The 25,336-nt window shown below is 41.5% G+C and overlaps 1 protein-coding gene across 1 annotated transcript in view; it reads right to left on the reverse strand.

Moving 5' to 3' along the window:
• The window catches only part of flrt1a (fibronectin leucine rich transmembrane protein 1a), a 40,188-nt gene extending 33,826 nt beyond the window's left edge, over positions 1-6,362 (reverse strand). The window contains exon 1 of the mRNA XM_023418198.2: positions 5,834-6,362. The gene's annotated coding sequence lies outside the window, so the exon portion shown is untranslated. The remainder of the gene's footprint in view (positions 1-5,833) is intronic.
• Between the last annotated feature and the right edge of the window lie 18,974 nt (positions 6,363-25,336).

A 25,336-nucleotide genomic window follows, 5' to 3' on the forward strand; every position in this document is an offset into this window, starting at 1 on the left:
GAAAATGTGCAGGATTCAGAAAATCAACCTCCCATGTAATAAAAACACATTTCCAGTGGGAAACTGTGTCCAGACAATAAGGCCAAAGGTTTGAATTTTTCATTATTGCACTCAAGATTATCAACGTTATATCTCGTGTGTTTGTTCCCAGGGCCTGACGCCAGAATGAAGGACGAACTGAGAGCGGATGTAGTTTGCTATTCCAGTCTCTGAACATCTCAATATAACATAACATTGCCTGTGGTAGAGCAACACAGGCTCTTTTGAGACGGATGAATTTTGTGATTTTATTCCAGCTCAGTACGCTCCCACAAGCAGCTTCAAGCTACTGATGTCTGCTCCCGCAACTATTGTTATTCAACATTCAATTTAGAGACTCAAAGATACACTTCTAAAAAGTAAAGCCAGATACTGAGCAGTGGCAATGCAGAGATGACCCCAGCATCCCAACACAGTGTTTTATCTGCAGAGCTTTCATCTGTGGACGAACCGGTCATTCTGCACGCACGTCCCGAGTAAAGCGATTCTGATGCTCGCAGAAGAAAAAGACCGAGGCATCAAGAGCTTTAGTTTCTGTCAAAACGGCAGACACACAAAGTTTTCAAAAAGACTAAAATTAATGCGAGAAGCTGTTTCTTTGGCCTCAAACCACAGTAAATGGTTATATCAGCATCACAGCTGATGTAATCAGGGAAAGATATGCACTGCACACACAGCAAGACTGGAGCATAGCAGGGGGGGGGAGCTGCTCCTGCCTGGTCCTTTTACTGATATCATGAAATTGTCAATCTCTCATCTTTGCACCTGCACTGGCTGCGGTTCAGTTTTATAATGTGAACTTAACCCTGTCTTCTTCTTTTACATATTAACAAAGGTTCATAACCTGATAGGCCGAGAGTCTGTGCTGCAGGACTGACTGTCACAGGCTACAGACCTGGTGCTTAGTGCTTCCCCAACGTTCACCCACAGACCTCGCATCCTGTCTCCTGTGTTTACTGAATTCATATAATAATTATTTATCCATTACTTTTGGGGATCTGTATCAACAATCTATATCAGAAGATCGTCAGTAACTATCAGCTATTTATCCATCACTTCTCGCTGTTTCATGTGTACACATTTTTAAAGCAGCTCATCATTTCTGTTGTTTTCAAATCGCTGGAGCTGCTGAACAACGTTTCCACAGAGCTGGTGGCGGAGCAGACGTTCCTCTGGTTGGTCTCACACACAAACACCTCCGTGGAAGCCTAATGTGAGTTCTGCCACCCCAGCACCACCGACACCATCAATCTGCACAGGAGGCTGACGAAACAGCTGACCCATCTGACTTCCAACAATCCCTCCTTAAAATAGTAAAAAAAACTAACAAAACAAAAAACAGTATCGGCCGACAATGTGAGACAGGAAACAGGCGTAAACTGGTGGTACTGTCTGCTCTCAGACGTACCACACATCATGTCATTGCTGGGTGAATTTATTGCTCTTAATACTTTGACAAGCTTGGACTTCCTGCTGTTCGCACCGTCGTCTTAACGAACTAATATCCTGTTTATCCACATGCAGACGGATTCTTCTCACTTGCGTGCGACGAGAACATTGAAGTGAAAGCTGTTGATTCAGAAAGCTGAGGTACAAACCGCCTGGATTTATGTCAGGACTGATGAACAGCATGCATTGTGTCACAGGTACAATCATTTATGCTCATTACGGTCTTTTTTCACACTCTGTTTGACTTCAGCACATTTCGATTCTTGGAAACATGTAAAACGCCACGTTTGAATGTCCATTTCATACATAACAGCTGCTAAAAGGTGTTAGATTCTTAGGTGGCTGTTAAATTACATGCTAGGTAGAGCCATGAAGGGCGTCTTTAGCTGCTGCAAATGATTGTGTTTAAGGAGCATTTGAACCAAAACCTTTTACCTTGGACACAACTGACTCTTACAGTGAAGACCGCACACGGTGAAAAGTATTCATAACTATCAGGATTCATTAGTATATTATATTTCGTCCTAGTTTGCAATCAACATTACAACAATCAGCAGCAATTAAGGAACAATTGGAAATGTTTTCATGTCCATTTGTATTTTATTTGCCTTGGAAGGATTTGGGTTTGGAGTGCATGTGCTGATATCGCCACTCCCGCTCTGCCAAATAAATAGCGCTCATAAAACTCCGGCGTCTGCTGCACAGGATGGCAGGAAGTTTACAATAAATGTCCGGATAAATCCATGAAAGTCGGCGTTGCCAACTCTTCTCCATTGAAATACACTAATGGCTGCTCAAAAAGTCACACAAAGAAGATGACGCAATACCGTAATTATCATGTAATTTAAGACAATATTTTATTTATTATCATAATGGAGGAATTTACAGCGTGAAAAGGAGGAAGCTGGGTGTCGTGAGACCGAGCTGCGGAGCTGCAGTCGTTCGGCTCACTGGAGGTAGAGACACATCCTGTCACAAGCTGCCCCTCTCTTGTCTCCCAGCCAGCTGACTAACACTCATCCAATGAACCTCAGTTTTGTCAGCAGTAGTTCAACGTGCTGTTTACCCTGCAAATGTACAACTAATTAATTTGTGGTCATGGCCAAAGATAGAGTCCGTCCAGCTCAGCACAGGCCTGTGGCAAGGGCACCGAGGGCCACACTGGTTCCAGAAATCCCTCCCTTCCTTCACCTCCTTTCTTCCCCTCCCTCCCCTCTAACTAACGCTTTCACTGAAGAAGAGAAGGACTGTGTTTCTGTTCCTGCTGCTGCAAATAGCAAGTGGCTGGAGGAAGGCTTTCATTAAAACAGTATAAACAATGGGCGTAAAATGCATTTTTCAATATGACAGATTCCTTAAAGATTACATGTAAACCCAGAGAAAATCTGCAGAAATTAGATCTCAGAAGTTGTAAGAGCGCTTCACAGTGTTCCACCGGATATATGCAGCTATATCGTCTCCTTGATGACAAACAGCCTCTTTTATACCCTTCATCTGAATACCTGCTCATAAATTTTCCCTTTTGTTACAGAGTCGGACTAATTGGTACTCATGCAGTTCCTTAATCAGCATTGTTTACCACTATGGCACTGAAAATAACACTATGGGATTCTTGGAATGACTTACCTTGCAATTAACATCATGAGTCAATATTGACTGTAGGTGCTTTCCATCAAAACTAACCAGAACTTATTCTCAGGGGCTGTTTTAATCCTGTTTCTCAGTCCATCTCCGGTCTGTTCTGACAGGTTTCCACTGCCCACCACAGACACTGCAAACCATCAATTTTTCAGCAGTAATGGCAACAATGGGTAGCAGGAAGGCTGTCATTCCTATAATGACTGTGCTGTCATGAATATAATGGCTATGCTGTTATGTTTTATAGACAGGAAGTTCACATATTCCTAGTGTGAGTGAGAGCCGCTGCAGCTGACGGCAGCTAGCTCGGCTGCACTGAAGCTGCATCATCTGGAAGCTGTGATGTTACAGATCTCATCTTTTAGTTTCTGCATGAAAAAGTCATGTTGATGTTATATGATGTGTTGAAACTAATCTGTCAAAGATCAGGACAAAATTATATGAACATCAGTCAAATGTCAATAACATCAATAAGCCAAATGCCAGTGAGCAATATTAGTCGCATTCACAGCCAAGTGAAACGAGCACTAATGATTTGGGACTGGCTTATCACTGGCAGCAACAGCCCAGTCGCCGATCTGCTACAGGTTGCCAAGTAAGGCAGACTTACAGCGAGCTGGTCATTACTGAATGTATGCCCCGAGGTGAACTGCAACAATGAATGACTCTCTATACATTATCCATCTTATTACATAGCTGCCTGCGAAATGCATTAATCACCTAACACAACATACTGAGTTTAAATGTTTTTTCCTTATTGCACTAAAGTAATTAGCAAGGCCGCTCAGCACCGCGGCCACAGAGACGTTTGTAGCTAGCATCCACGGCTACACAGTGAGAGAACGACTGCAACATAAACAGACCCAGCAGAACCTCTGTCCAGTCTCTGACAGACGATAAAAACAGATTGTGTTCTCCACATAAGTCTGAATAATCTGGGATCTGCAGTAACTTCAAATACTGTATCACAAAAGTAACACAATCGACCCTCAGACAGATGCACCGCACTTTAACGTGGCTCCTCCTGTGCACAAACAAATGAATTAAACAGCCGCACTATTCAATAACCATGTTAATGACCAGACATCTAATAGTTCTGAGGAGCTGAGCTGGTCATCCAACTGTAAATCTGAATCACCCCCGTCTCTATTGATGTACGACCGAGCCATGCAAATCAATTCAGCAACACTCTGCAGCATCAGCATCACAGCGACGGTGCAACCAGCAGGATTTTGGGCGGATTTTCTTTATGTCTTTATTTTTGAAAGGTGAGCATAAGTCAGAAGACCGAGTGATGTAATTAGGCCATTCACCATGACTGCCATCATTACCGCCAGAAGCAGGCCTCGGTGCCAGCGAGTCAGAGGGTAGCCCATCCAAGAATATCTCTTCCAACTTTCACAAGATGAACTGCCATCTGTTTGTCTATCGCCTGTGTGCCACGGGCGCAGGTTAGACCAAGTTATTGCAGCAGGCATGTCTGAAGCCTCTGCAGTCACCAGTCCTCATCTCTGCCTTGCTTCACCTCTGGGGGCTTTTGCCAGATCTACCTCCACTCTGACATTCAACACATGGGATCACTCAGTGAGCTGCAGTGGGAATGTGGCCCGGGTGAGGTTATGGACTTGGGTTGGTCAACATCATCTCCCACAATCCTTCCATGATCTGACACGAATGCTTGAAACGTGGCGAGGACATGATACAGAACGAGATGCAGCGAAATGATTCAAGTCTGACTCATTTTGATTATTAGTGGCATTATTTCCCTTTTCTTTATTTTTTTTTAATCAAGATCAGATCAACGAGTGCACGAAGCAAGCTGTGGACACACGAGCTGCTCCCTGTTGCTGAGATCTTCTGCTTCACAACATTCCTGTTTTCACGTTTAGATTGTGGCATGTTGTGTTCAGCTGTTTTACCAACTTAATGATAATTTAATGGGCGTTCATGGCAGGAGGCGCTGCTGCAGGAGTCACATATGCAGTGATTCTGTCCACAAGTCTCTGTCAGATAAGTCAATAGACCGCTAGCGGTGGGGGTGGGGGTGGGGTTTGAGAGGCTGCAGGTTATCCAGAACTCACCTGACCAACTTTAGCCTACAATCTTCACCCCCTTCCCCTCCTCCTCCCCTCCCCTTCCCCCCGAAAACCAGATCGGCGGCTCGTGCAGGATTGAAGCAGATTCAGACTGAAGCTTTTATTTTAAACAGACCTACCTGTAACTAAAACGCAGATCTTTACTCCATTAAAGACACAGTGCAAAAATCATGTTGATGCTTCAATACTGGGGGTTTTTTTTTTCTTGCGTGAAGACCTGCGCCAATCATTCCCTAAACCCTCCATCTGTGTGCCGTGTCTTCTCCTTTGTTTGGATTAATATCCAGACCGGGCCTTCGAACCACAGTCCGCGGATTATATAACTGACTGCCGGCGGTTCCCTGAAACCCGCATCCTCAATCAAGTGGTTTGGCATTTGCAAAGAGTCGATTGTGTTGTTTCACACAGACAGACCCAATTGTTTCTTGAACCGTGCCACAAACACAAGACAAAAAAAAACCCAAAACGTGTCAATTACTTGTTGGGCTTTAACGCGCCATAAAACACTGCTGAGGTGTGAGTGAGGTGGGTTTTTTTTTTTTTTTTTTAGCCACATCGGGTGATGAAAAGCATATTTGTCAGTCCGTGCACATCAATCAAGGCTCACCTACCGGGTGGTGCTTCGGAAGCCACACTCTCTCCCTCGGCTGTGTCCCTCAGATTTGGCCGCCCTCTCCCCGTACCGCTTCTCCGCTGTCCTCCAGAACCAGGTGTGACCACAATCTCGCCTTGTTGTATTCCCATATGTTGTCGCCAGCGCAATTACGAATGCTCCAGTAGATCAGTGACTGGATAGCCTGGGTGATCATGTGCTGCCAGCTCCTTTCTCTCCGTGTGTCTCCTCTGTAACTGCTCCCTCCGCCCGATTATCTCCCCGCTGCGGCACTGGCTACATGGTAATACGGAGACATAAAACGTGCCTGACTCGCTGGCGAACTTGTGCGCCTTATTATGGTAATTAGTCGCCGGACCGGTCCGTGCTCGCTCATCCGTGCACCTTTGCAAAATATGCTGGCTCGGAGCTACATCCGCTATTTGCACTGAATAAATTGGCCCCGAGACGATGAAACCTGTTTTTTATTTAGCAGGAGAAAAAAAACAAAAAAAAAAAAACCCTCCAATCTGCCGGCTGAGGCTGGAGTAGAGGAGCAGAGGAGAGAAAGACTGAGGCGTAAAGGATGGAGAGGATTAAAGGAGGAGAAGGAGGAGGAGGCTGGAACACATTTGTGAAAGCCTTTCCTCTATATGTCCTTTGGAAAACAGTACCGTGCATATTTCCCAAATGTCTCTCCCTCCCTCTCCTTCTCCCTCTCTCTCTGTCACTCAGCTGTTCCCATTTTTTATTCTTATGTGAACTTGCCATTAAGACCTAATCTATCTATCTATCTATCTATCTATCTATCTATCTATCTATCTATCTATCTATCTATCTATCTCTCTATGTTACTGTAACCTACTGTCTGTGTCGTTGTGAATGAATGATATCACCATGAGTCTTTGTGCAGTTGCATTCTGAAAAACAAATCTCCCTCAGACTTAGTCGTGGCTGGTCTCAGTCCGTCCCTCTGTGCCAGATTGATGGATGTTTTTTTTTGTTTGTTTTTTTTGTGTTTTTTTTAATTAGAGCTCCACTCAGCTCAGAGCAGCATGTTGGGCAGGTTATGATTCTGTCCCATCATGGCACTGTTAGTCCGAGGGCTGACAGCGAGTGTTTTCAAAGCGGTCCTCAAATTGGTTGGGCATCTGGTCCAGTCCCCAGAGTGATGTGGACCACGGTTTGCTGTGGGAGGAATGGAGCCGTGTGAGGACTGAGTGTTGTGAGTCCCACTGGTGGAGCTGAGATCAGACCAGCTGCTTACATTTCAGTTGTGCATCAAAAACCAATACTTGCCAGCTTGAGAGCTTGTGATTAGGTGTGGCATGGCTCCAGCAGCCTCTCTTTCCCTACCTACATGTGCACATGTCAGCGTGCAAAATGTGCCGTTTCTACAGCTTTCATCTTGTTCTACACCCCTCGATCATATTCTATGAAAAGCCGTGTTTCTGATTTGTGTAGAAAAGCAAAATTTTATAGATATAAGGCAAAACTGTAAGCAAAGATCAGTGGCTCATATGATTACAATGCAGAGCATCACCGTATAACATTAATGATTCAGCAGGACCTTGAAAAATGAAAAGTGCAGCACTCATAGTTTTCTATGCCATCATGCACTCCTGTGCTCACAGTGCATTTGATGTAATTTTGGGCACTTCAAATTTATGTCAGTGTTTCTCTGGGAAACAATCACTGCAACATCAGAGAGTGTTGCAGCGTGGCACAAATGATAACCTTAGCCCTCTGAAAAGAGAGAGTAAGTGCGGCTCTACTCCCCGAGAGATGAAGATTGACAGAAAGGCAACGAGGCCCGTTTGATGTGTTGTTTCAGTCTCTTCGCACCACACTGATGTGGGGTGCACGGGAATGTGCATCTTAATAATCCTAACCTGAACTAGAATGGCACCGAGAGAGCGCAGACCTCCGCCAAGGCCAGTGTCAAACAACATGCGCCAGACTTCAGAGAAAAAAGTTCATAAAAAATTCATAGTAAATGATCCAGATCGGCCCCAAAACTGAACGAGCTCCTCCCTGAGCCGTGATCCATCCCTCCTCCACGTTTGGTGCAAATCACTTCAGTCCTTATGATGTGATCCTGCTACAAATAAACAGTCACAGAGGTGACGATGTGCTCTGTTAACTCGTTAAGCTAACATGATTCCATACCAGTGTTGTGACAGGGGATTTTCATGAGGTGTTTGGTGAGAAAGAAGGCTTGTTGGTAGATGTCAGTTACTTGTGAAAGGTGAGTGCCTCTGGCAAACTGTGTGACATTAGTGTTTGGCTGAATGTGCAGCACGCCTCAGACATTTCCTACTAGAAATATACAAAACCATCAGAGGAGCCATCTGCCGTTATGTGCATGCAAGTCACCGATAGCTCCAATCACTGCCGGCCTCATGCTGGCAGGTCCAGACATTTCAGATGGTCTGCAGACCCACTGTTGATTTTTTTTTACAGCAGCTATGCAATCAAATGGTAAGATGAGCTGAGCTTTATGTATTCTGCCCTTCATTTATTTGGCTGCTCGGGGTGCAAATTGAAACAGTGAGTGGACTATTACGCCAGATGTGTTGTACTGGCTAATGTCAACAATCTTGTTTGAGTGTATGACTGGCTGTCAGCGGTTGATGTGGGTGTAACAGTAGCGTGCGCATTCTCAAACATGTTAATTAAATTTGCCTGGTTCTTGTAACACAGGCTAACAGTGATTTGCTGTATGCGCTCAGACCGGCGACATCGCTGTCTCTGGCGTCTGTCCTGTGTTCCTGGCTCCTGTTATCGCAGCTGTGAAGATCATTTTGTGATTAAGTGGCTCTCAGTCCATCCAAAGAACTATTGTACAGCTGGATGTGACTTGCCATTAACGTGGCCCTACTGTAATCACACTACAGACTGAGTGAGAGCTTGAGCGTTACGTGATGTTTTCTTTAGATGAACATGCACCAGGTCCATGTGAATCTCCCATAAAGCATCTTTACAATATTGGGCTGTAACTCCACGGAAACAGTTTGCTGTAGTTTGGAGCTAGTTGCACTTTTGCCTTGTATCATTTAGATGTAATGAACAACATGGTGATTGAGATCATGAGGTTCAAAGTCACCTTTCTCCCCTCGTCTGTAGGAGTGCCCAGCCAGCATCCAGGACTCAGCGATGGACTGAATCTAATATCTGACCCCCCTCGTGACACTTCGTTCATCTTTTCTGTCTCCCACTGCCACTGCTCTCCATCCATGCTGCATTTCTCTCCTTATCCTCCCTCTCCATGGCGTCTCAGTGGGAGTGGGAGTATAATTACGCAGTCAGACGGTGTTTACAGACGCAAAAGCGCTTTAATTTATTCCAACAGTTAGCAGTAATTCCCCACTTTAATTTATAGCTCCTTCACCCAGTGGGAAAACGAGAGAAGCAGATAGTGAGAACGAGGGGGGAGAGAGCAGGAGCATATGGACTTTATATTACAGAATACAGTCAAGTACAACTTCTACATGGCGTTCACACATGTAAAATCCATCACCACTGGTTTTACTGCACATTAAAGTTGTTTTTTTCCAATCAGCGTTGTGTTTCAGCTCTCAGCTCAGTGATGGAAGGACTAGAAACAGAAGATGTTCATGGCTGTATCATTTGCAGCCTCGCTGTCAGTGATCATTATCATCCTGTTCTTCAGCAGACGGCCAGCACCGATACTCATGTGACGTCGGGCTGTAAACCACGTAAAGCAAAGGAGTTTTCATTTAATCAACACTGTCATGAGCAATAATTCACCCCGACCACTGTGTTTCACTTCTCACTGGCTGTGTGATGTGTTGGGTGTAATTTACCACAAACAGGGAGTCTTTCCAAAAGTGCATTTACTCCTGTGTTTTCTTAACTTCTAAGCATCTAAAGCTGCGGACACCGGTGAGAAAAATGGCATTGATTACATTCATACTGCTGCCTCACAACAGCTACAGTGCTTCCTATTGACTTTTTGCAAACCATGCGAGGTAAGGTACAAAATCTTAATGACTGCACCAACAGACTAATGTCAAGATACCCAATGAAAAACAGCATACTCAACTGTAGCAGCTGGCGCGGAAACCCGCCTCTCCATCCCCAGTATTGATGCAGCTGTTGACAGTAATTTGAAGCAGGAACTGATCAGAATGGGAAAAGAAAGCGTGGAGAAATGTTAAAGACAGAAACATTACAGAAAATCAGATTGAGTCTGCTTAAAGAATAAACACTAAATGCAGTGTCATCTTCCTGCTCTGCATCCTCTCCTGCGTGCTCCTATTCACCATCATCATCATCATCATCACACAGGAAGCAAATACTGATGAATCTAAACGCCACTCCAAATTGGACAGTCGTGATTTACATTTACTCATTGAGCTTAAGTTCTCGTACAAGAGGCAGATTGCATTGAGGGTAAAGCTAGAAATAGCTTAAAGTCCTGGACAGCCAACATTACAGCCAAGAAAAAATAAGACCATTAGTAGGAGTGCAAGAGTCAAAGCCACAGGGCCCTGACAATGAATGTAACAAATCTTCCAGTGTAGCTAGAATCATCATTTATAATAGAGAAACACTAATTAAAGAAACAAGGAATTTTGAGTGCGAGAGGGAGAAAGAGGATTTATTATGTACAGCAGAGGAGGAGGATGGGGGGTGCTTCAGGGGAGAGAGGACTGTGGTGGAGGAGAGGACATGCAGATATTAGATTTTAGGTGAAAGCAGAGACACTGATTGAGGAGCATGAAGCTGACTCCACCAATGATCAACGGCTAATGAAGAGCTGATGTGGCACAGGGTGGAGCTGAGGTTCTGTCGCCACAGGGAAACGAGAGCTAACCAAAGAGCAAACTCACAAACAAGCTGCATTCTGCATCAAAATAATCACGTGCACTTCAGCAAATAAGCTGCATCTGTCACGGGTCACAGGGAACGCTGGCAAAGAGTCGGCTCATCTGGCAACTTTCTTCAGTAATTATAGCAGACTAAATGATATCACTGGGTCGTCCTGATGAGCCAGAAGTCAGCGCACGCCATGTAACTATGACCTGGACTGAGGTCGGTCCTGAACATGTCAAATGACAAAATGTCTGTTTATTTATGTGCATTATGAAACATGCTGGTAATCCACAGTGCTTCATGAAAAGATTTTAAAAAAGATACAAGAAAAATCTAATATATAAAATGATTTTTACAGAGAGAATCCTGCACTAAAATAACAACATCTGCGTCTCTGTGTGGGTTTAAATGCAAGTCATTTCCAGTAAAACATTTTAAATTGATTCAAAACAATAGGCTACGTAGGAACAGTCCAAACATGATCAGGATGGGGGGTTGGTTTTTGTTTTTAAGTGTACTGATCAAGCATCAACCGTGAAGGCTGAAACATGAAGCATCAACACTGAAGAACCAGAAGCTGCAGTTCCTCTAACGACCACTAGAGTCTGGCTCCAACAGTGAGTCAGTCCCCATAGACTCCCATGTTAAAATGTCCAACTTTACAGCAGAAATAAACATGTTTACAGCCTGGTACAAAAACACTTTTGGCCTCTAAAGCTAATTTCCTCCTTCATGACACCTGTTTATATAACTCACCTGTTTACATTTTATTAAGGACTAAAGTTATGGAGAATTGAGGGCGTGGCCTCTTTGAGTGACAGGTGGGTGAGCATATGCTTGCCACAAAATAACATTCACCTAAGTCTCTGCTCCACACACGCCGCTCCTCTTTGACCATATTTGGATTAGCCAGGAGTTGGGGGCGGAGTCAGACACTGCCAAGATGGCAACGGTGGAGCAGCTCTTGAGAAACCTGAGGGTGTCGTCACAGAGGCTGCATCCATCTTTACTGACAGTCTGTGGTCCTGATTCTATCCGGCCACTGATGTGCACATTAGAAGTGAAGTATCAGAAGAGTGAGTACATGAACTGAGCATAAATAAAATAAACATATAGGTGAGACGAGAATATAAGATCCTTCCCTGGTTTCCCCAAAAACTGAAACCATCCTTCATTCAGCCAAAAAATCTCCCCTTTTTCCAGCCCCTCCACCCTCCTCCAGTCCAGCCCCTGAAGTCCCTCTCTCTTCTTCTCCTGACAACCTTCACATAATCACGACTTATGTCACCAAAATACTTCCACCCATTTGAATGATTTATTGCATATTTCAATTTAAAGTGCTATTTTTCATTTGATTCAGAAATTAGGTCTAATGGAACAAACACACTGCAACCATTACTTTCTCATTTCAGTGCACAGTCATTACCTTGCTGACGATTCAGCTCCAAAACTTTGTTCATCTGATGAACAATTACAGACTGAAGTCAGTCACTTCTGGATGGGAACATCAGACACATTCATTTTAGAGATGTACAAAAAACACAGTGGACCAGTGTCAGTCTTGTGTCCAAGATTTGGATTGGAGATGATGAAAACTACTTTTTGGATGATTTGTTTCTTAAAATTTTTCACAGCCTTTCAGATAAAACCAGAAATTGAATTAAAAAAAAAACAGGTATAAATCATTGTAGTAAATTTCCCCCCAAAAAAACCCTCAAGACCCAATGTAAGTAGCTCATAAAACACAATCAAAGAATAATTTGTGGATAATAAATTTAGCGTGCAGTCTGTGAAACTTGCAACAGTGGGCCATATCACAGCCGGTTTTACTATAAATGGCTCAAAGCCTTCTTCATCATTTGCATTTTTAGAATTGCTACAGTATAAAGATTAAAGAACTGAAGTTGCAATTTCCCTACCTGTCACATCATCCAATTTTAGACAGTGAGATAAAAGTGAGGAAAGCATGTAACGTTCAAAGGACTCCTAATAACCTCTGGAAAATTCACATTCATGTGAAAGCAAATGGGTTTTGTGAGAACCATAACAATGTCAGCTTTCCAACCGTATCACTTTTCTATGGCGCCTCAGACTATAAACACAATCACACTCTCAGTCTCTGTCATTTACAAAGAAAAATTCAGTGTTGGTTCTCCCTCTAAACCATTCATCTGGCTTTTCTCTTAAGAGACATAAAATGAGCAATAGATGGGTAAAGCACGTCAATCAGCAGTTATGCTGGGAGAGAAAGAAATGTGAAAAACAGGCATGCATGAAGGTAGGAAGAAAAGAAGAAAAGAAGGAAGGAAGGAAGAGCTAAAATGTTCAATTTAGACTTTAATATCGATTGTTTCTATTCATGCAATCAACAAACAATCTAACCGCGCTGCAAAGGGTAGTGATCCATTTCAAGATGATAGGAGTCATTTTGACTAGATGAACTGAGGCAGACCACTCAACTAAACCTGCAGCAGCTGTCAAATTCAAGTGACATGAACTGCAAACTAATAATCCTAACTGATCCATATATTTTGTCTGTCCTTGTGGGTAATTGAATTATATTTTTAAAATTGAAGTTGGTCTCATCTGCTGCGTCTGTCCTTGTTTCTCCCTACTTCACTAAATACTCCTGGGATCCTCTTTCTGCTGGTGCTGTCTCTTATACACATCTTTTGCCATACAGACCAGCAATTTCTCCCCCAGGCACTCACCAAGGCACAACCAAATGTTTACAGAAGCACACATTCTTAAATCCACATTGCAGCCATCATTTGTAGCCTGCAGAGGCAGACGTGAGGCTCAGAGCCGGTTGGCACAGCAGGGCGAGCAACTTACAGAGGAAATGAAAGGAAGCGTGAGAGAGACTCAGAGTTTAGGTGTTCGGGCACAGCATGGACACATGTAGGAGGATCAGTAGCTGTAATAAGTCTGGTCATATTTTGTTTGTTTCTTATTGTTTCTTAAAGCCCATGAAAAAACAAAAACCAAAGAGTAAAACCAGAGATTGATCAAACTAACAAACATCATATGTGTCTCCAAAGCCTGATATCTCATCCCTGTGTGTCAGAGCTCCATTGTTTCCAAAAGTTAATAAAACACGAGGATCCACACTGTTGCACTGTTCCTTCATTACCATGAACATGGATACTGTAGTTTATCTTGAATTGATCCCACAGTTACTCACAAGAGCAACAAATCTGTATTAATCCACTGCTGAATATTTCCCAAGAGACGCAGTTTCCTCCATTGTTGGGTGTAAAACCGAATAAGTAATCAAATTGTAGTCAGTTGCCACAATTTCTTTGGGTTCATAAACTGACACGTTTGAGTATATCAGAGCTTAAATAAATGGAGTTAATTTCACATGTACTGTTTGAGTATAGTTAAATTAAATTATTGATTAAGCCAACTCAAGTATTTTCAGTACATGCAACTCCGAATATTCATTCATCTTTTTCATTGCAATAACTTAACAGAACTTAATCATTTTAAGTCAGTATTTCATGTTGAATAAACTTAACATTTATTAGTTTCTTCTTTCAATCATTTCATTTTTTTTTAACCATAACTCAAAAACATTAACTTAATAAAAACTCAAAATCATTTACCACCAAACTTAAAATATTTGTGGCAACTGATTGCCTTAATTACATCGAGTACTCTTAACTTGAAAAACAAACAAACATCAAATTAAAGCATAAGTCAATATTTTTTTCTATTCAAATGTTGAGCAGAAACTTTTTTTGCCCACTGTCTTTTAGCACAAACAAATATTTGAAATACATGTAAAAATACATAGTTCACCTATAAAAACTAGGTGCTGCAGCAACTCCTATTGACTATTGAATCAGATGAGTCTAAATGAATGCACACAGAAAAATCACAAATGTATTTTGTAATTTATATATAAATGACTCTGCACAAAAAAAAAAAATCTTTCAGTGAGCACAAAAATTTTTTATTGTATATGAATGTAAAAAAATCCACACATAAAAAGGACGGTTCACAAATGTATTTCTGATGCACACAAATATTTCTTGTTTAAAATAAATGTAAATCCACAAATACATTTCAAAGTATTTACAATTTATCAAAAACATTTGATGTTGTTACATTTATATACAGACTGTTGAACCTAAATCTGCAAACGGCATGTGATGTATGAACTTCACTGCGTGTGTGTGTTTTGAGACTTATTTTTATCAAAAGGGAATTATCTGTAGCCTATCAGATGTCTCCGTCCTTTTCAGCCGATCACATGAGCGTAGACTCAAGGGTGTGATTTAATGTGATCGCATAACATTACATCTCTGCCGTCTGCAATTATGAATTACAACATGAGAAGAGACCAAACATCAAACAGCTGCCCAGAGGTCAGCATGGTGTTTGGTAGCTGCTCTCCACAGTAAGTGATAACTCTCCTGCTGTGCATGATTAAATATGTTTGAGTTATGAATGCTTGCTCAGTTAGTGATGTGGCATTCATCACCAGCTAACAAGTTAGCTATATAATGCTGATGGTCAACCTATGATCCTTAGCTAGCTAGCAAGCATTCATAACTCAACCATATCTAATCATACAGGACAAGAGAGTATCACTGGAGAGTGGTAAACAAAAACCTTGTCGTTTAAACTTTATGCAGAAAGTTGGGCTGGTGGCAGCAGCATGGTAAAACTCACACACTGCCGGGTCAGTTAAACTTGAGGAGAGATTAATCAGTGGCACAAGAGATAACATCTCAGGGAGCAATTGTATAGTTCACCTAGGGGCTGAAGGAAAGTGTGTAACATGCGTGCACATTTATACTGAACAGCACTCCACAGCAAAAATAAGTTCACGCGCACATGAAACAAACGCTGCGTCAATCAACAATCTTTTATTCCTCGCAGTTTTTAACTTCCCATTGTCCTCACAGTTTTAGGCTACATAAAACCCACAAATTGCTCATCTTATTTTGATTAAAGCCACAGCAAAATCATTTTTGATGACATTTTTGGTCTTAGCAATTACAAACAAAACAAATTTAATTTAACCAGTTAATTTACCTCACATGTAACATTAAGCCAACAAGGCTAAGCACAGCACCCGGTGCTATCGTTAGCATTCTGCTTTCACTCACAACGCTGACACAGCTCCAACACAGAATCTGAGTTTGCATTATGAACAGTCTTATACATGACACACAGCTATCCACCATTGCACGTTTGGCATCACCAGTTTTTACAACTACATCCCAGCTATGCTTGTTAGCTTGCTAACCTAACCGTTAGCTATGTTACATGGCTAACATGACTTACGTTGTCCGTTTAAAAACACGTTGAACCTCTAAACAAACAATTAAACAAGTTTTATGTTGAATACTTATATTTAATCCAATGGCGCCGAAAGTTAACAAAACTCTACAGTCTGTTCCGCTGTCTGAACAGGAAGTGCACGCAAATACTACAAAATAAAATCGTGTAGACACTTCTGGTGGAAGTAATTTTTTTTGGTGGTTTTATTTAATTAAGTAATTATCTAGTCAACCTTGCAACATGAAAAGTATTCATTCCTTGTTCCGTGTGTGTGTGTGTGTGTGTGTGTGTGTGTGTGTGTGTATCTGAACATACACACACATATATATATATCCTGTTTACCAATATAATAACAATACTAATCGTATCTTATTTAAACGTGTAATTGATTTATTCTTTCAAAATAAGACATAAATGCATGTTTAAAATGTAGAGTTTTAAGTAACTGTGACTTAATTATTTTAAGTAGTGGTTACATAATCCGCAAACAGTTCACAATAATCAAAAATGATCAGTTTAATAAACACAAAAGAAGGAAACTGCTACTGGCAACATTTTTGAGTTAGTAAAAATTTAAAAAAATTTTAAGTTTACACTACTTATTTCAATTGATTAATTGGAGCATTCGGGTTAATAGCTGCAGCTGTTTTAGTAAATTAAATAAAAATATATATTTGTGAGACTTTCTCCTTTTGTAGGAATGAATGGGCTTTGGGCTGAGTGCCAAAGACTGGATAGAGAGGTCAGAAAGTATTAGACCGACTAACACTGTGTCGGTTTTGTTTTTTGTTTTTTTTTAAGGGATTTGACTGTACAAAAATATAAGATAGAGCCAGCCCCATCCTATAATAGACTGTAGAAGGTGAGTAAAGCTCATCCCCCACAACTGAAGACTCACTAAATTACATATCAGAGATACCTTGTTGATGATTCCCAATTAATGATCTAATTTTCCACACCACTGGGCTGACGTACTGCGTCCCACAGCATACGGGACAGAAATATTGGAGGCAGGGAAGGGAGACTAAATCACCACAGATGCATATTGTTGATGGGGGTGGGGGGTGAATGAGTATTAAGAGGGAATCCTCTCTCCTCACATCGCCAGCACCTCCCTCTCATGGACTGTATATACTGTAGTCCAGCATGTATCACGGTGTGTCACAGCATGAAGAGGAGAGAGCAGTGGAACAATCTCACACAAAATCATCTCTGTAAATGCATATAAGATTTATTTATACTGGTTTGTTTGTGGTAAATGAATTTCCCAGTTGTGGGATTAATAAAGTTAATCTAATCTAATATAATCTAATCTAATCTTGTTAACTCACAATTACAGTGGAGCTTCTTCCAGTTTAGAAGTAAAACCAGTGCTTCCAGTTCCCACGTCTTTATATACTGGTGCAGTTCATGTGTCCAGCAGGGGTCGATTTGGTGAAACCACTGATCCATTATTTCATTCAAGAATAAAGATGAAGAATTGATTCAGATTTTTATCCATTTATGTCAATAAGACGATAATTCCTAATATTAATCAGTAACAGCCACATTCATGCAGAGAGCTGTCTGCTTTTATGTTTTGTATTATTCAAAACTGAAAATGTTGAGGGTAATAACTGTTAACTAAGCAGCTCCTCAGATATCACTCTGTGCCCTTGTAACTTGTGATGAGCATCTGTTTGAGTTTATCTCATTTTGTCCTTGTAATGATTACTGGATTTTTAAAGGAACGTTTGATCAGCAATAAACTCAGAATTTTATTTTGCCACTAGTTCAACCTTCCTCATTAAGTCTAGGTGAAAACAGCTTCACTGACCAGATGACACACGAATTGAAAAAGGTCCTTTTTTAGAGAAAGAGAAAAGATCTAATTAATGCACACGGATAGAAATGTCTACAATATGATATGCCATGTGCCATAAAGGTGAAAAAGCATCGTAACAGAGATAAGAATTACAATTATAATATTAACACATTCATTTCTTAATTTTTAGTTCAGATTATTACTTCCATTTAGTTCCTATTTCTAAGTTTTAATGCGGCTCTGTAGCTTTAACGTCAGCTTTAACGTCAGTGCTGTACACCTTCTTTCTCACCTTAATATTAAGAAGTAGAGAACTATTCAAGCTATTTATCTATGAACTAAGAAGTGATGTTTGGCCTTAGTGATAACAGCAGATAATAAACAGGTATTAAATGAGTTAACCTGAAAGAAACGAGAGGGGACATGTATAGCATGATGCTATCCGTTAGTCAACAGTGAAAATGGTCTGGGGTTGTAGATAGAAATGTTTGGCACCTTTGAAACTGCTCTCTTTGAAGGAACAGTTTCGGTGACAGCCCTCGCTCTCCCGGCAGGAGCCACAGGGGAGAGAAGCTGAGGGCAGCTATCGATCCAGTCATCCGCTCTGCATGTGGGCTGGAGTCACGGGTGCAATACAGTCCTTTAATTCCACTAACCTACATAAAATGGTTTTATGGCAGAAGGAGGCAGAAAAAGCCTCCGAGTCTGCAAGGAGGTCAGAGCTGCATCCAGCTCCCTGGTGCAGTAAATGGCGTCACGCCAAGCTGTGAGAGTGGCTCTGGATGTTGCTGCTGTTGATTTTCTGTCACACCTCTCTCATCTGTCCTGCCCAGTGCAACATCTGCCAGAACTTCAACAGGATCAAAGAGGTCAGCGGGGACAGATGTTCCCCCTTTTATACCTGAGCGTTTACAGTAAACGACCTCTTGCTAAAATTGAGACTCAGTGTTGACTTTGCTAACTGGACTTTTTAAATTAAATTAAAAATGACTTAATTTAAATCAGTGACATTGGCAATCATTCCCACAGTGTTAAAGGATAGGGTTGTTGGCCAGTGTTTTTCATGTTGTCAACAAATTCCATGAAAAGACCAAAACCACCAACATCTTAGTTCTTTGTCAGGACTTTCTGGCTTCTCTATCCTGTCTGTGGCACTAGAATACATTTCTTTTCACTGAAGATGTAAATCTTTAAAAACTGCTCACAAACATATAGTTTCCTTTTTTTTTAAATTTCTAAAACAGCTGGGATCAGCTGTGGATTAAAACTCACTGTGTGTATTTGGACAGGTGGTATTTGGTGCCGCAGGACAGTGTATGTGGGATTGATTCAAAATGAACTATAAAGGCCCTGTTGACCATGATGAAAGTACATATCACCAGTCTGGCTCATTGATGTGTTTTTAGTGGTTTATGGACAATAGAATGGGATAGAATATCAGTGAGCTACATCAGGCTGTGGCTACATCAGGCAATGACTGTTAGTGAGATCAATTGTTGGTTTGAGTCTTGTCAATAAGAAAAATACATCAGCAGATATATTATGATTAAATAGCATTTCTAAATTCATTTTTTTGTCATTCACGAACAAATGATTGCATGACACTGCTGGGGTGTGTAGTTACAGTGTTCTTTGCCAGATCTTTAACTTAGTCAAGCAAGCAGGCGACTGAACATACTGAATACTGAACATACAGAACATCTTCATCCTCTCTCATGAGGAGTGTGTGCCTGTTTGTGCTCTCGTATGTGTAGGTATGTGCAGGAATAATACATGAGAATGACTGTGAGATGCATGAGAAGGGGCTAAATTGATAATAGAGCCACAACACAGATTTATTCCTTCAGTGTGCATTACTACCCCCCTTCCCTCGCCCCTTTCTCTCTATTGTATTTATGATGCCTTGCTGCTTGTGCACAAGGACAGGAAAGCACTTCATGACTCCCTCAGTGGCTTGTGCCAGTTGCAGCACATACGTGCTACATGAATGCATTGCCGCTGTGAGGCTTGACTGATAGCTGCAGGCGCTCTGATAGCTGCTGTACACGAACGCATCAGCTGAGAGCCATTTAGAGGCTGTTAATCAGAGCAGCACACACTCCACAATACACTTGATTGTGTTTCTTCTGAAGCGGTGGTCCTGTGTGTCGCGTGGAGGTCTTATGTGTGCCTGTAAAATGCACTCATGCATTACAAGGGCTTGACCCAGATCACAGATAGATGTAATAATGCATGACAGGTTGTCCTTTTGAAAGCCCTGTGTCCTTAAAGGCAGACTGGCCACTTACAGTTTCCATGTCTGATACCCTGATGGCAAAGGGACTGATCTGCCATAAACCCCTGAGTTTCACTTTATGTTTATTTTAATCTATAAAACAAATCCACACTGTATGAGAGGATCACATATGAGAAACTGCTTGTTCCAGCATCCATTAAAGCTAAATGATGCTAACTTTGAGTGAAATATTCAAACCCAAAATGGCTGCACCTTTCCATAGATGTAGAGGAGTTGGGCATCACTTTATACACATTATCCCTAAAATTACAATACATTTTGGGATGCGTGCTTGTAGAGGAGACAATGCATGGGCCAGTTTCACTAACATACAGTGGATATAAAAAGTCTACACACCCCTGTTCAAATGCCAGGTTTTCGTGATGTAAAAAAATGACAGCAAGATAAATAATTTCACAACTTTTTCCACCTTTAATGTGACCTATAACCTGTACAATGCAATTGAAAAACAAACTGAAACCTTTAAAGGGGAAAAATATAAAATAAAAAACTTAAAAGAACATGGTTGCATAAATATGCACACCCTTAAACTAATACTTTGTTGGAGTACCTTTGGCTTTTATTACAGCACTCAGTCTTTTTGGGTAGGAGCCTATCAGCGTGGCACATCAGATTGCGAGGGCATCTCCTGTGCACGGCCCTCTTCAGATCACCCCACAGATGTTCGATGGGATTCAGGTCCGGACTCTGGCTGGGCCGTTCCAAAGCCTCAATCTCATTCCGGTGAAGCCATTCTTTGGTTGATTTAGATGTGTGCTTTGGGTCATTGTCGTGCTGAAAGATGAAGTTCCTCTTCATCTTCAGCTTTCTAACAGAAGGCCGAAGGTTTTGTGCCAACACTGACTGGTATTTGGAACTGTTCATAATTCCCTTCACCCTGACTAAGGCCCCAGTTCCAGCTGAAGAAAAACAGCCCCAAAGCCCCATACTTCACTGTAGGTATGGTGTTCTTTTGGTGATGAGCAGTGTTGTTATTGCGCCAAATATACCTTTTGGAATTATGTCCAAAAAGTTCAACCTTGGTTTCATCAGACCATAACATATTTTCCCACATGCGTTTGAGAGATTTCAGATGTCTTTTATCAAAATTAAGCCGGGCTTTGATGTTTTTCTTTGTAAGATAAGGCTTCCGTCTTGCCACCCTACCCCATAGCCCAGACATATGAAGAAGACGGGAGATTGTTGTCACATGTACTACACAGCCAGTACTTTCCAGAAATTCCTGCAGCTCCTTCAGTGTTGCTGTCGGCCTCTTGGCAGCCTCCCTGACCAGTTTTCTTCTCGTCTTATCATCAATTTTGGAAGGACGTCCTGTTCTTGGTAATGTCACTGTTGTGCCATATTTTCTCCACTTGATGATGACGGTGCAACCACATTATCTCAGTTGTTTATTTTTACTTTACCTCCCTGAAAGATTTCTGTTTGTTTTTCAATTGGTTGTACAGGTTATAAGTCACATTAAAGGTGGAAAATGTTGTGAAATTATTTATCTTGATGTAATTTTTTTACATGACAAAAACCTGGCATTTGAACAGGGGAGTGTAGATTTTTTATATCCACTGTATGTCTGCACTGTGTGACCAGCTTTCATTTGGCTCATAGATCAGTCTAATGCAAGTAAGACTGTTTCACAAAAGTAAAGACCGACTACTTTTAAGCCAAAAAACATTAGGCAACTTAACTCAAGGCTAACTAATGTTACCATGGTAACAACCAGTCACACCTGTTCTGGCCAGTAGCACCCAACAACATAAAACAAGAAAACATGGTTCATAATTTGTGATTTGCTAACATTATTACGGAGCGAGCAATGTTCTGCTGTCTCACCCAGACCGTCAATAGACAGGGTCGCTAAGAAAAATAAACACGACATCACTACTTTATTCTGAAGGCCAAGCTGTAGCGATTGATGACGTGCTACTTGCCAGTAGTACCGTTAAACCGTTAGCAGCTAGCTACCGGCTCAACCGTTAGCATACAAAAACCACCTTCACACAGTAAAACTTTTTTTCTTTTGACTGCTGTCATTCAAACAACCATTAGAGACATTATCGGCCTAGTGTTACCTGTGTCATTTTGATTGTCATTGACCTCGGCCTGTTCCTCTCGGGGGGCTGCTGGCGGGCCGCTGTCAGCCGGTGGCCGGTGGGGGAGCCCCAGTCGCGGCGCTCTTGACCCCACATACTCCGCTCTCTCGTCCACCAGAGGTCAGCAGTTTGATCATCGGTAAGACCTGGATTCAGGATCTAAAAATGGCGCCCATTCAGCTCTGTTGGAATTACGCCAAAAAAGTTCTTGGCTTCTGGGTTACTTCTCCAACCGTCTCCTACCCTTTTCCTCTGAGAGCTACTTGACACAATAAAAGCAGCTGAGAGCTCCTCGTGTCTCATATTACTGGTTACATTTATTCACATATTGTATCAAAACACTCAAACTGATCTCAACAAATCAGATGGAAAAGATCATTTAACAAGTCATCAAAAATCAACATACAAAAATATCTGAAACTCACATCAGACTTAAATCTGAGTCATGATTCAGTCACACCTGAACACACAGACATGAATACACCACTGTAAATAAACCTCCATAAACCTGATGAGAAACCAGAGAAGAAGAAGCTCCACAGTCAGTGATCAGTGATAGTTGTCAGTTCTTCAATGGTTCATAACAAACAGGAACTTAAAATAGATAATTCATTTCATTTCATTTTCCAAAATAGCGCAAGTTGAAGCCCACAGTTTAACTCACTGTATCCATGGCAACATATTTCCTGTTTGTTGTAAAAAAAAGTTTGAACTGTACATCCATGGTCTGTTTAGTTTAGTTCTTATTCCACATGAGGAAGCAGCAGATATTTTGTAATATCTTTTTATTGTGAGTCCATGTAGATCTGTTTCATGCTAGTTGTCAGTGCTAATGTTGTAGCTGTTAACTGTAAGTTAAGCTAGTTCATGGTTACAAGAGTCTACACACACACACACACACACACACACACACACACACACCATCTTATATCATGATGTTACATTTCACCCCAGGATATGAATGAATATGAAACATTTCACTTCTTGTGTCTGAGACTAAACGACACACATTTTCTGATTGTGTTGCCGAGATAACAGTTAAACCATCTAATAGCAGACACGTGGAACTAGTTTGTGTTACATTTTGAACAAACTGACTTAAAAGAGCTCGATGATTAGGTTACAACCATCCCCGGTCTCCCCTACGTGAAAGAAACGTACATAAAGTTTGGCTGCGCTTCATGTTTTTTTTTTTTCTTTACAGCAGAGATTAAGAGGTCATGTAGGAAAATGTCCAAATATTAAGATCTCACATTTATATACAAGATGTGAGGCTCTGACTTTGAACATTTAAATGTTATATTCACAAAAATCTCAGATGAGATCTCATTCCACGCACAAGAAGCTCTAAAAATACTCCTGGTACATGTTCACATACCAGGATGTCAACTTAAACACAGTTTCCATGGCATCTGTGAACATATCCCCATTATAGTTATTCATTATACATGGAGACGTGTGAGCGTGACATTAAAGATGCATGCAAACAGCTCATCCCGAGGACCTTAAAGGCGCTGCTCAACAAACAAACAAAGATAATGTTTTATTCAGATCATCTCATGTTGTGAAACTGTACCACAAGATTCCTCTGCTTTGAGTTAGTGGGAGTTAATGAGGCTGAATTTATCCTCTGAGTGGTGTCATCTGAAGGACACACACTCACATGTAGAGAGGGGTCGACAGGTCATCCTGGTTAAACATTTACATTTTATATTTCACATAACTCCATGTGACCCGGTGAAGCGTGATCCAGCTATTTGGCTGCGTTGATGATCTTTAGTCGAGGATTTTGGATTTTACTATGTGGCCAGTAGCGACAGCAAAGATCTGCAGGGCGGCTGATGCTGGAGGCTGGACGGCTCCTCCACGTCCACGTCTGTGAAAACTTACACCTGCTCTCCTGTAAGTTTCAAAGAGGTGTTGTCATTTCATTATAACAGCGCGAGAAGGATCAGTGACATGAGCTCTTTCAACCTCAGACATATTGTTTAGCTGCTCATCTCTGGGACACTTGGTGCATGTAAACAAACCAAATCTATCCATGATGGTGTCTAATGCTGCAGCTGGATCTGCAGCACGTGCTGGTTAGTATCTATCTCTCTCCATGATTTAGTCTCTTAACGTTTCTGGCTGTCTCCTCAAGCGTTTAACCTTGTCAGAGATAGGCTGGGATCCATTAAGATTTCCTGAAAGGGTTGAGCATTACGGGCTCATTTAGAATGACTTCCATTTTTAATAAACTGCTCACAGCCCTGCAGATCAGATACCGAGGAGGTGCACTTAACAATACCGGAGAGATAGATATGCCTCATAATTTATCTTATGCAAAAGCTCAAGAAATCACACCCGTGCACCCTCCATGATTTTTACCCTTTTCATTCCTGCTCCTTCCTCCTCTTTGTGGAAGCTCTTTTCACGCTACGCGCTCTTGAATAGTTGTGACATATTCAACATGTTTAAAAGCTGCTTCGTCATCTTTTCAGCTCCGCCCTGCTGAAGCTCTTTTTTTTCTTATGGGTGTTTACCTTTTTTTTAACAGACTTGGATTATTTGTTTGCACATGGCGTCACCGCTGCCAACTGAATCTATAACAGTCTGAACAGGCTTGTTAAAGTGGATCACTGGCAGGGAAACTGTCCTGTGGATATTAACACTGGTGGTTTTACATTTTTACAACACACTTAAAATCACAGTGGTATTTGTATCACTGCACAATCATGCCTAAAGATGGACGTGTGCAGAAAGGTGATGATAGGCAGAAATGACGAGATGAGAATGGAGCGTACGGGGTTAACGGCCAGTGAGAGGGGTGATGGGTGCCAGAGGGGAGGGTGAGGTTAATGGAACTGGAGGAGTAAAAAGTGTGAGGAAGGCTGTTTCAGTGGTATGTGAATTGAAAATGGCTTTTTAGCTGCTGAATCAATACACAGTTTCTTTGTTCTGAGAACCTGTTGGTTAGTGGGGGCTCTTTTACAACAGAGGTGAGCGAGTGTGGGACGAAGAGAAACACAAAGAACAGACTTCCTCATCTCCAATGTGCCTCTATTTACACTCATCAGAAAGCATGTGATGCTAACATATTCAGAAGGCGTCTCAAGTTCACTCTTATCCATTCAAAAATAAATATGTAACAGCTCTAGTGCTATCCACCCAGTGTTCCTTTAGCAAAGGAATATTCTGCTGCAGAAAAATATGTCTTTA

Source organism: Seriola lalandi, unplaced genomic scaffold (genome assembly GCF_002814215.2).
Source record: "Seriola lalandi dorsalis isolate HSWRI2012SDOR001 ecotype SW California unplaced genomic scaffold, Sedor1 jcf7180002054581, whole genome shotgun sequence".
NCBI classification, from domain to species: domain Eukaryota; kingdom Metazoa; phylum Chordata; class Actinopteri; order Carangiformes; family Carangidae; genus Seriola; species Seriola lalandi.